Below are 13253 nucleotides of genomic sequence, written 5' to 3' on the forward strand. Positions count from 1 at the left end.
AAAAATAAATTATTATTAGAGATACCTAACTTGCAGCAAGTAGCGAGAGTCCCAATTTGTTTGGCCCCGATTAAGCCCTGGGTAAACATAGAAGTGCTTGGCAGATAAGACAACTTTCTGCAATTCCTTTCAAGTGTGGTTCTAAAATATTAATATATACATAGACATACAGGCAAATAAAATGGAGATTGGATTAACAGGTAAAATGCAATGCCTAGTTAGTGCAGCAGAAAGGAACAGATTTGTGGAACACAGCTTCTCAATATGCCACTTGTTCAGAAGACTATTTGCTAGCAGCATTGCAAATAATTTGCTTATTGTTTCTTACTCTGCCTATGAAGCCAATCACCTTGCTTTCCATATGATCAATTCACTATCCTGCAGTTCCAGTTTTATGCCAATGAAAATCTATTTACAACAATGGTGCAATAGTGGTGTAAAACCAGAGTATCCGAGTGCTGAATCAGGCTGCATGAGTCCAACTGTGTGGGACTCGAGGAGCAAAAGCCTGAAAGGAACAGATGCAAGACTCCTTCAAAAATGACCTTTGAAGTATTTGTGGGCACCTTAAAACAGCTCTGTTTTAAAATCCTGTGTGTTCCTCTCTCCCAAAACACATGCCACATCCTCTGGTAAATGAAAATCATTCTCTGTCTTTATCATGGTCCTGTCTCAGCCCCTGTACATCATGCATCAGCTGCAGAGTGGCCTGGGGCTTGTCTATCACCTCCACAACATTTTGTATCTGTGAAGAGGAAAATGAGAACATAAAAAAACAGAAACAGTTTGAAGTTCACATGCCAGAGGTCTGCAGCATTACTACCTGTCTGCCTGCCATCCAACCAATCAAACCCTAATTAAGAGATCAAAAAGAAATTCAATTTTAATCATGCAAGTCTTAGTTTGTCACAGGCACTGGTCCTGGCAAGCAAGCTAGCTGGCTGCATGTAAACAGACACACTAGTGGGATGGCAGAGACCTTCCTCTGAGTTTGTAGTTTTATGTGACCACCCACCAAAAGTAAATAAGTAAGACCTAGTTATTGTTGGCTCAATAGACAGAAAAAGCCAGTGTAGCATACTAAAATCTCACCAGCCTCTCATCTCTCCTGCCGCCAGCGAGGCTGTTTAATAAGCCATAGTCCTTATGTAACTCTGGTCATATTGTGTGTTAAGTGTTTGCATTAGAAGCCCCCATCTCTAATGATTTTGCACTGTGCTTTGCACAATTCCAGGTGAGGACATCACTATGGGCATGTGCTTCTGCATGAGCAAAGCCCCTGCAGCAAGTGGTTTGCAGACAGGCTGCTGGTGAAAAGGCTTCCAGCTTTGGAAGCCCCTTCCCACCAGTCAGGGCAGATTCAGGTATTACTTCCTAGCTACAAAAGCTGCAGAATAAATAGGTATCAGCTGGTTTCTATGCTGCCTTTAAAAAGTTCTTTCATAGCAACAAGAGTGTTGTGGGCTGCAGGCAGGCTTTTTCCCAGCAAGACTCAACTCTGGGACAGTAAATAAGTGCAGTTGTATCAGCCATCTATTAAGAACTAAGTCAGTCAAGTCAATACATGTCAAATTGAGACACAGATTGAGCTAAGTGATTTGCTTTCTTCTTACCAAAATGAAATATCTATGTTGTCGAATGCAGAAGCTTGCTTAGCAGGCACAAGTGACTGCACCACCTTCACCAAGCCTGTCCCCTTCCTCCCTTTCATCTAATATCACAATAGTAAAAGCTCTAATACTCTGCTGAGTATTAGTATACTAGTTTAATATATAATATATATATTTAGGATACTAGATTAGTATATTCATCACCTCTCTGATGAGACCTATGTCCAAGTCCCTGAATGAGTCTTAGCCTCATTTTCAGTTGGTCCCCTTGGCAATTAAGGACAGTGGGATACCCCAATAAGTCAGAACAGAAGGCAGCAAGACAAGGAACTTTTCACATTTTACCAACAAAAAAGGAAGAAAACAACCCCTCCCAGGAGGCAATATTCCCAGTGCTAACTGGAGAACTGAGAGGAAAAAATTAAAAACCCACAAACTTGATACTTTTAGTTGTCTAAAGTCCCCACAATGATACTGCTCCAGACTATAATAAGAGAAAGAAACAAACCATTAAAAAAAAAAAAAAAAAGCAACACAAATAAGCATTTTCTTTCTGTAATTCCTAGAATGTACCAGGAATCAAACTCAAACTTACTCTCTAACCTCATTCTTGCACAGCAAGGGGGACTGAGGTCCTTTTTTTTTTTTTTTAAGGAGCAATACTGCATTATGCACTTTGCATCATGCACTTGGGATAAACCTATTCTTGCCACTCAGACTCCTTCATACACTCTTTTATTTTGCTGTAATAACAGCTTTCCCTGCAGAACTGGAACTGAACTAATGTGAGCAAGACTTCAGCACGAACTTAACATCTCCCTAAAGACAAAGTCAAGCACTTAAAAATAGATATAAGAAGTTATGACTGCCTTGATCCTAAAGTGCCAGCTAAACACAAAAGATTTCCACACAGTGTGTATTTTCACTGCAGACTCCATACTATTAGGAGTATAATTGAATACACAAAGGGTTATTTTTTTACCTTTATTTTATAAGTAATACTGTTAAAAGTCAAGGCACTTACTTTAAAAATCCTGTTCTGGTTGCTCATACACAGCTGTTCAGGCCTGGGCTTTGCTGGGCAAAGCTCAGTGGACTGTCTCCTCGTGCAGATGCAGTGAGCTGAAATCCTTCAAATATGGAGCTCACTGAGGATGACAGAGATCATGCCCAGGAAGCAGCCCCAGAACACACCAATAAGAGTAGCAGAGAGCAGGAGCTAACCCATAGCTCTATTCCTAGTTGCAGCATCTGCCAGGCTAGGGGTTCTCCCTAGGCTGAAGACATAGCCCTCAGCTGATAACCTTTCCTAGAGCAGTCATCCAACCACCAACTCACAGCAGAACCACTGAAAGGCATCCTACTTGCTCCCCCTTTCACAGGCCAAACTCACCAGCTCTGCCTGCCCTGCTTTTAACTTTCTGAGCCCTTTGACACAGCTGAGGCTAACTAAGTCCTGATCCGACTGTTAATCCCCTTCTCTCTACTTAAATGGTAACATGATGCTGCCATTATTCATTTCAGCTGTCCTGCTGCTGAGCCTTAAAGTCATCTCAGTTCACCACCAGCTGCTGTGCTCCCTGCCTAATTGTACAGTGATTTTTCACTCTCCCGGGGCTTGCCAAGGACACCATAGGTGCAGGCTGCTCATACATCCTTTTTTTGATCTCCAGAAACATGCTCACAGAAGTCCAAGGGACCATGTCCAAATCAGCTACCCCAGAGAACCGCGTCCCTCACCCCCAAACCACAGGCGTTGCTAAAGGTATTTTCTGTGTGCTGTGGGAAAAAGATGAAGAGCTCTGGCAGGAATCACTGGCAGAAATGCTTCTTATCAGAAATATCACTGGCTCTTTAGTGACCTCTCTTAGTTCTGCTACTTGAAGTGAATACAGAACTCACCCTATTAACTGCAAAATGGAGAACACAAGCGGGATAACTCCCCTCAGTGCAGACAGGAGCCCTACACTCTATCAAGCACCGTAGAGTGGCTCAATCCAATCCAGACCCTGTGCTCTGCAGGACCAAGGACCAGGGCCCAGCACTAATTTCCAGCAGCAACTCCCTCCATCACAGAGGGCAGCCTGACACGGCCTCGTTTTGTGCTGGTCACAAAATACCTCCCCCGTGGCAGCGCGATGGCCTGAGGCTGCACGAGCCAGGCCCCGCTTGGCCTTGGGCTGGGAAACGTAAAGGGGCCCAGCAAGACCCTACTCACAGAAGTCACCAAAATTGGAACTCTCCAAGTTAGTGGTGGGGATCTCAGAGGGGCTGCTTTTTCACCCCCTCTTGGAAAGATGAAGGGCTGAATAACCTCTTGGGGACTGGACTTGGCTCCAAGGACTCTTGTAGCTCACAGCGGTGCTCTGGTCTGCAGGCAGGGCCCCGTTAGAGGCTGCTGGTGCAGAACTGCTTTAAAATCCACTCCAGAAGTTACTGTGTGGGTGCTAGTGGTACTGTGTGTTGGTTATGGCAGAAACTGAAGCTCTGGGCGTTACTGTTCTCTGAGCAACAAGCTGCCAAGCAGCAAGGACACTGCCAGCCTCGATGGCGAGCGGCCATTTCACACTCAGCAACCTGCAATGGGGTAGCAGGAAGTACCTGCTGCCTAATTCTGACTGGAGACGTGCCCACTTGCTTGCTCCCTTTTTCTGCAGCAGGACACACTGACTCAATGCTTCTGCCTGGCAGGGCTGTCAAAGAATGCCAGCAGCAGGCTCCCAAAACAACCCTTCTGCTACCTGCCACGGACATGGGTCTGGCAAAGGGAAAAACATCTCCCGCCCTGACCTGAACCCCAGCCGGGCAAACGGTTGCCTCTGCCGTGCTGATGCAACAGTTCTGCTGACTGCAAACAAGGGACTTGTGACACATCTCAGGAGTATATTTCACCTAAATGTTCTTTAAACATTAGTTTATTGCCATTAAACATTTTAACCTGGAATGTACACGTTCCATTATTCTTACTTTCTCCCAGTCAGGCTGTGGCTGTCATACTGGGAGGCTGGTACACGATTCACCCAACCAGCACTCAAATCCTTAGCACAGCAAAACCAACATTCCAGACAGAGCATAAACTGCTCCTAATTTACTTAGATTAACTCTATGTTTAAAGTGCAACCACAGAACCTGCAATTCCTCTCCCCTGAAAAGGACAGGCTCCAGAATACTTGATAAGCCAAATACTGTAAACACATGCAGACAGAGAAGGGCACTGAAATCCCTCCTTCAGAAGTAGAGTATTAATGAAGGCTTGTATTAACTCGGCACAAAAAATACAGCAGTGAGCTCCATGCAGATTACTATGGTGACAAGGATCAGCACAGAACTTGGGGAGAAAGAGAAGATGAAAAGCTGAGGGGAAAAAAAAATGTTGTGGCTTTTTTTATTCCACCCAGGAGATGCTAAGTTCTCCAGGGTGTTTGGAGTTCAGATGAAGTTGCTGTCTCTAATTAAATGCATCATTTTCAGCATAAGTTTAATAGCTCAGCTCACTATGATGATTCACTGAATCCACCCAAACTGGGAAGCTCAGGAATAACAGCACTTGCAGCTGCAACAGGAGCTGCTGCCCTTGAAAACAAGAGGTGCATTCCCCCTGGGCTGAACACCTTGCCCAACTCTCCCATGCTGTGACCACAGCGGAGCACAGGCCTTTAGCAGATGCTGTGCACGGTGTCTGTGCCTTCACCTGCAGTGAGCCACACACAAAACAGGTTGAAGCCTCCTGAGCCACCCATGGGGATTCTGGAGGACACTCAAACTGTGTCACTTGTGTGGGGTGGTAGGAAATCCTTCTGCAAAATGCTGAGCATTTTCAGCTCCGACGTGAGTCACCGAGTACAGAAAAGCATGCAGACAGAGGCAAGGAGGACATTTTCCAGCTCCAACAAAATGTTTCTACTGTTTCTGTGGCTAAACACAGCAAGATTGTTTGGAAGAGAAGGACGTGCTCTGTCTCGAGGAAGCCTAGGTGGCATTCAGCCTGTAGCATCTCAAGGAACAGGAACAAAGAGGCCAATGAACTGTCATCTCAAGTGTGGATCCCCACCCAGGGCTAATAACAACAGAGAGACAACTGGTGTTTCCAGGATGCATTACACAAAATAACAGGCTGGGCTGACAGGGACAGACTCAGCATTTGAAGGACAAGCTTCTGAAAATGACATTTCCCTAACTCAGAAGGATGATGGGCTCAAGCCAATGACAGCACCCATCACAGCAATCACCTCCTGTCACCATCAGTGAGTCACTAGAGCAGAATGGCACCTTGTAGGCAAAAAGAACATCCAGAGAAGTGATTTCTTTCCTGTGCTGATAGGAGGAATAGCAATTAGACCTCCAGCAGTGAGCACAGCTGCCTGCCTGCACCCCTCTACCAAAAAGCAGACATGCAAAGCTCTGAACTGTACCTGCTTTGCTCTTACAAAATAAGTCCCCCCAGGGATATCTATTTCCCATTTGTAGAGTAGGTGGGAAGGATGTGGTTGCACAGCACAGGCATTCATGCAGACTCTTCCATGTCTAAGGAATCCACTTTACACGGATATTAATAGAAGTCCAAGGTAAGGGGCAGAAAAAGGAATCATATTAAGCACTGAAAATGGGGGGTGCAACATGGAACCACTGCTACTAATCTTTCCAAGACCATCTGTTTCCTAGGAGCCTATGGACGTTAGGACGTAAGAGAAGTCACCCTGCAGCTCACTTGTTCCCCCGGCTCCTTACACCATGTGACAGCCATCTAAGGTCCAAGGCTCAAGGACAAAGAAGTCCAAAGTCTTGGAAGAGTTTTTTTAGAAAATAAATGTCAAACTAATATATGATACACAAGCTACTCGTTTTGAGCAGTTCCTGAACACAAGCTGTAGACAAGATATCTCCATCTTCAGCACTGCAGGGCCAAAAGATGCCCCCAAAGACTATTGCAGGTGAAAGCAGTGGGCTGCCAAGTGAAAGAGGACTAACTGCCACCAGTTATTTTGGCACAGAATTGCTGAGTGTGGGTGAAACAATCTAGATGAGTATTTTGTTAAAAAATTCTGAGTAAGAACAGCTGAAGTTATACACAAACTCCATCTCATTAATGGGGGGGGGAGGAAGGATACCTGAAAATGTTAAAAGTTTTTATCTTATTTTTCAAGACAAAGTTTTGTTTGGAAATGTAATGAAAAAAAATAACTTAAAATAGTGGGAGATAAAAACCAAACTTTCATTTAAAGTAGACTGAAATACTGCATTGGATCTGAATCCCTTTATCCCCACAAACTTATTTTATTTGACCAGAGAACTAAAAAAATCAATTCTTCATACAGCTACACTCCTGGGTTTGTCTCTGTCTCCTCCAGGACATGGTTTGTGTTGCTTTGTTGATCCAGTGTGTTTTAACAGCAGTCAGAATTTCAAAACATTTCCCTTTAAAGAGCAATCTTCTACACCTGTATTGACTTGAGCTCCAATGAGGTAAAAACCAAAGCCTGATAGAAATAGAAAGCATAAAGGACAGATGTAGGGCTCTTCCAGAATTTATGCAGGGTGAGCTTTTTCAGGAAAGGGAATGAAAAAGATGAGAAGTTTAATGGAAAAGTAGTTGCAGCTACAGCTCCTAAGCTGTCATTTTTCAGCAGAGTCAATGCCTTGGCTACTGAAGGTTAAAGCATGCTCATAAGTATGGATAGCAGAGCCTGCAAGATATAGTATTTATTTTGAGGAATACCCTGCAATTATTCCTGACGTATTGTATAATTAGCCAAAATTACAGCATATTCACCCAGAGCAAAACAGAGGATAGCATAAATATGACATGTGAGCCTACAATCATGAAGAGCATTTCATTTGGGTGCAAACATGACTCCATGAACCAACTGAGCATGAGTCCCTTCATAGCAGCTTCTGCCTGGCTCTAGGGGCTGTGCCAGCTCCTGAGTGAGCACTCACAAAGGGAGAACATAGGGAGTAAAATACACACCTTCCCCACACCAGTGCCAGAAGTTCGAGTGCTGCATGATGATTTAGCAAACAAGTACCCCTGCCCCACAAAGCTTTTGGGTGGAGGGATGGTTGAGCTCAAAGCACTGGGGAAGAAGGGGCCACAGCTATGCTGTCCCCAAGGGAGGTGGGAAAGCAGGCTCGGAGGATGATGCCTGGAAATGCTGCATGCTGGGCTTTACTGGAGCTGGCCAGAGGGAGAAATGGAAGAATAGCCCTGCCTCTCCCCATGCTTGCAGCACCCTACAAACAGGGATGGAGGGAGAGAGATTTTCCTACAGGACCCAGTCACTCTGAGGAGTCCTAAGGAGTTGTTTGATGGGTCAGAAATCCTGGACAATCTTGTGGCAGTGCTTGGCTGCTTGTACAGTTAGAAAGGCTGTGTTTATTTTGATGACTCCAGTGTGCAACATACAACTTCTTCACTGTGAATTAAGCAGATTTCTTCCTGTTGTCCCACAAAGATTTAGGATGCATATTGGGAAATTTGTCCTACCTAGAACTGGTCCATAGGAGGGTGTAAGAAACAGGTTAAAGAAATGCCTGTTTGGGAGATGTACATCTGGTGTCAGTGTAGGGCTGCAGTTGGACTACTCAACCTCAGGGGTCCCTTCAGCCTTGCTTCTAGGAGACCATGACTTGGTGACATTATCACACTTCTGCACCCCAAGTTTGTTCCAGGGCTCCATACAGAGTCCCCAGCTCCCCTTGCCTTGACGTGCTCCACACAAGGCACCAGATCACTAACAGTCCTCAGACAAGCAGAGCAGACACCATCCCTGCTGTTCACGTCTGCCACGGCACTGTGATTTGTGCTATTCTCAGATGCTAAATCTCTCTGCTTCCCCCCATCAATCCAACAGGCCTGAAATACTGCAGAAATGCTGAGAAGTCACTCACACAAACAAAACATGCTATGAAGATGACCACATCATTCTTCCACCCAGCTCTGCATGCCTGGGAAAGTAATTTCATCAAAATAGAAAACGGACAGAACATGCTACAAACAAGCACCGAGCAGAAATTATTCACTACAGATGTTACCAGTCTTGGGGGGGTACCTGGTCCTACCAACAGCAGCACACAAAAGAGCCCTGGGTAATCACTGGAAGGCAACTCAGGGTAAAATTCCTGGTTCCCAGTGTCCCACTGCAAGCACTCAGTAACACCAGGCAATAACATCCTTTTTGCTAGTCTTCCTCACACACTCCCTCAGTCTTCTTGCAAAGGTATGAGAGGTGTGAGACTTCTGTATTTCACAGGTAATGAGCCTGAGATGTGGAAATACTAAAGCTTGAATCAGTCAAGTTATATGATTAGCATTTTTTTTACTTAATGCACTAATGCAGGTTAAGCTTTCCTGCAGTCATTTGCAAGCATTTTTTGACCCAACATCATGTTATTAAATTTTCAACAAATCTTACATGACACCCAAATGCATAAAGAAAATGTGCTGCCTGTGCCACTCTGGTTTGAAATTACATTGCATTTCAAAGAGCAAGATCATGCTAAAAATGGTCCAAAGTCACCAAGTTCTTTATTCTTTCTATTTTGTTTTGTGAAAATACACTTTCTTTTACCCGCAAAATTATTTTAATTTTCCATCTAAGTCAGTTTCCTTCAGCCTGGTGATAACATGGTATAAGAAAGCCAACATCTGCCTCATTCCATCTAAAGCTCTGTTGTAAATAAGGATGGTGTTTCATACCTCACAAACAAACACCTTGTTCCCAATGTCGGGCAGCCCTGAGGACTCCAGCAAGACAGGCAGGTTCATCAGCTGCCCCGTTGCCATCTCGTGAGAGAGCTGTAACCAGTGAGCTCCCTCCCCAGGGATGTGACTGCTCAGGATGACACAGTGCAGATGGAGTGAAAACAGAAAATCTGCCTCTCCAACAGGTCTCTGAACACAGCTCCTGCTCTTCCAGCTGCCCAGGAGCCCCTTGCTGGATCAGGACTCAGGAGCTTGATAACTTGATCTGGTCGATTCTAATAATCGGGTTTTAGCTCTAAAACTTAATATTTATTTAATGGAAAGCAGAGCTGTGATTTTTAAGAAACAGCAACAACAAAAACCAATAGTAGAAGAAATGCTTGAGGAAGTAAAGACAGGGGTGGTGCAGAAGGAAATTAAATAAAAGCCCAAATAAATGTTTATAATTTTTTAAGTAACAATGCCGTGTGGTAGCCAGCAGGCAGACCCTATACTGAAGAGCATAAAACCCAATTCTAAAAAGCCAGCAGAGAACCAATGGTTATGCCACACGCTCCACCAGCCCTTTCAGCTGCTGCCACAGAAGATCCCCTGGGAGGCCGGTCCCTACAGGAGCCCACGCAAAGGGCTGCAGGTCGATAACCAGGCAGAGGCACAGGCAGCCAGCGACTCAGCCCCACGTCCTGTTACAGGAGCTGTGCCAGGGAAAACACCAGCTCAGAGCAGGAGGACAGTCCAAGCCCCTCACCTGCCAACATGTGATCCCTACATCTCCTGCAGCCCTGCAGCTCCCAAGTCCCTGGGGAGCCTCCTTCAGCAGCGGCCGTGCACTTCCCAACCCTGAGTGGTCCCTGGAAGCCCAAACCTCTGTTCCTTTTTGTTTATTTCTACTGCTTTTCCATTTTCTGGAAGATGTGCACTGGCTTTTTGCAGCTTGGCTTCACTTGCAGCAGTCCCATACTGCTTGACCTTTTGCAAACTGACTTGCTTTGGGGAATGGAGGAAATGCATTTATTTGGCAGTTTGGGCAGTATGGGTGGCAGCTGCTGAGCAAAGAAATTATCCATGCAACCAGCAAGGGGAGCGGATTGCAAACTCTGCTGTTCTAGATAAATATCAATTAAGTGAAGATGTTCTATTAACCCCAAGCACTGGCTCTTTTCTGCCTTCATTTTAATTCAAAATGCTTACATGTTTCAAGAAAGGAATGTTTGGGGTTGTTGTTTTTTTTTAATTTGTATCATGACTGCAATCAGCTTTCAGCTGGGAAAAAGGAACAAGTAAGAGAATTATATTTCCTCTCTGTGGATATTTTGGCAGTTCACAGCACGTGGGTGTTCACTGGATGTAACACATCCCCTTACAGGGCATGTTGCTGGAGGGACAGATACAGGAGATAGATGCCAGAGGAGAAAGCTCTGCACAGTGTGCTCCATAGGCACTGCTGCGTCAAGGGGAGAAGCTCTGTGCTCTCCATCACTGTAGCGACTGTATCTAGCCCTGGATCTTCACCCATTTGAGGCAACCAGACGTTTCACATCTCCCCTTTTCTGACATCTATCAATGGAGTCAAGAACTCCAAACATCAGCTATCGCATTGAAAACGTCCCAGAAAGAAGCACAGGCAGGAGGCAACGTAACTGCCCCCCTCCTTTCACCACAGCTGCCCACCTTCTGGCCAGAGAAGTGCCACAGGTCCCCAGCTAAGCATCTCTCTTTGGGAACACAACAGAGCCAAGGACCCTGAAGGAGGTGTCCCCCTTCCACCTGCATACAAATTCAGGTACAACAGAGGTACATGTTGCTGAGAACGGAGTTGCTATTGCTACCTCCCCCTGCCCTGATCCAAGTCAGTCTCTGCACAAGTTCTAAATATTCCTCCAAACTCAGAGCTCTGCCAGGAGCAGTACAACCCTGTACGACTTCTACTTAGCAGGATGCCAGGCAGACTGTCACAGTCATTTTTCCATGATACTGGGGGAAAGGGACAAACCCCAGTTCAGTACTTGAAACGCAGCAGATATTGCCTGTGCTGCAACGTGGGGTATGGCAAAGCCAGAGTGGTCTGCCTGAACAGTGAACATCACAGTCATGTTCCACAGCTCTAGAAAGCTGCCTTCTGGTTTACCATTTTAAAAATGTATTGTAGCTGCTATTTTCAGAGACAGTCCTGTCAGGAAGCTGTAGCCCTACAGCCCTGCTACTGTGCTGCAAAAATTCAGTATCCACGTTGACTCTCCTCAAAGCACAACCCCCTCCTTTAAAAATAATTTATTCCAGGAGGCCTCGCTAGCAGTGTTTTCTGGATTAGGGGCACAAAGCGTATCCATGCCTCTACTACAGGTTATAATAGAGACACAAAGTAAAACCAGCCTCCAGAAATTCTGAGTTATTTCAGGATTCTGTTACATATCAGAACAGGATAAAGATAAAACAATAGTAGTTTGCTTTATGCTCAGAAAGGATGATGTATTAATTCATTGTGTTAGCTAGAGAATAGAAACAAACCATGTATTAAATAGGGAAACAGAATATAAATGTACTGTTTGTTCTCTGAAAGACTGCAGTGTGTGCAGCCCATGTCCAGGGTAGATGATTTTGGTACAGGTCACTTCACCAGAGACCTCCAAGACCAAGGCACAACAATAATGCAATTATGGCAATGGCTGCATTTGGACTAGGTGATGTATGGAAACATATGTGTATTTAAAGGTTAGTTCTTTGGAGCTCTCTCTCTGAAGCTGCTTTTCTCTTCTGTACCCTTGGTCACCTTCTGCCAAGCTTGCAAAATATGAAAGGGATATCAATCTCTTGCATGTTTTTCTTGTTAAAATTCTTGCTTTGATTTTAATAGGAATAAATCACAGCTTGGCTTCAACTGTGCAGGACTAGGAAATTCCCAGAAATAATGTACATGTGACTGTTCAAACGGATGGATCAAATGGAACAAATGCCAGAGAGACAGAGCAAACACCTACCTGGCCACTGTGCTATGGGGCAGTTCATGGTGTGCCCACTTGGGGAGGGGAAAGAAGGAAGATAAGCCCAAGCGAGTCTACAGTTGCTCCTCAACATAGTGAAACTCATGACTATATTTGTTTCTCACAGGAGTGAGATTCTTTCAATCTCTCCATCTCCCGTGGCAGCTCTGCTCTCCACACTGCCTCATTGAAACTGTTGAAATTATATTTTTTTTAATAGATGCCTTATCTGTTAAAATATGCAGTATATGGTCTACTGAAATTATTCTAAACTTATGCTGAATTCAGCAAAGCAAAAAAGGAAGGAAGAAATGTCTTCATTTCAATTATTTTTGGTACTCAAGCTTTTGAATTTTTATTTCAAACTATCATTTCATTTAGAAGTATACCTGAAAGTTAAAGAAAAATATACACATAAAAATCCTTCAAATGAAATTGCATCTTTTCTTACCCCCCCAAAAAATATGTTATGTCAGTCAACGATAAACTGATTTATATGGGTCTTTTATTTTATGGGGAGGGAAAATAATCACTCATGAATCTTTTTTCACCCTGACTTTTCCATTTGGTTGGTGACGGAGGAATCAATCATTTGTATTGCTCTAATGGTGAGCCTCCTCTGCTGGCTAATTATTTTCATTGCTCCCACAAGTACAGCTACCCCTGAGGCTGTGGGGAAAGAACTCTAGGGGCTTGAATAACTTCCACAGTCCAGAACTAGTATGAGTTACTGACTAACATTCTCACCCACAAGCTGTGTTGCAAAGTGAGCTGGCCACTGAGTTTTCCATGGTCTGAAGCAAGGCAGAAGCTTGTAATTCTTCTCCATATTTTGGAGCCAGAGAGCTCAGAGTTGCTATCTGAATCCCCCTCCTCCCTCCACCCCATAACCTAGCACAGACATACACCGTGAGAGTCACATCTGCAAGTCACGAACCAGCGCGACACCACCCCCGGGGA

This window comes from Chaetura pelagica, unplaced genomic scaffold (genome assembly GCF_000747805.2).
Source record: "Chaetura pelagica isolate M959 unplaced genomic scaffold, ChaPel_1.0 scaffold20, whole genome shotgun sequence".
NCBI classification, from domain to species: Eukaryota; Metazoa; Chordata; class Aves; order Apodiformes; family Apodidae; genus Chaetura; species Chaetura pelagica.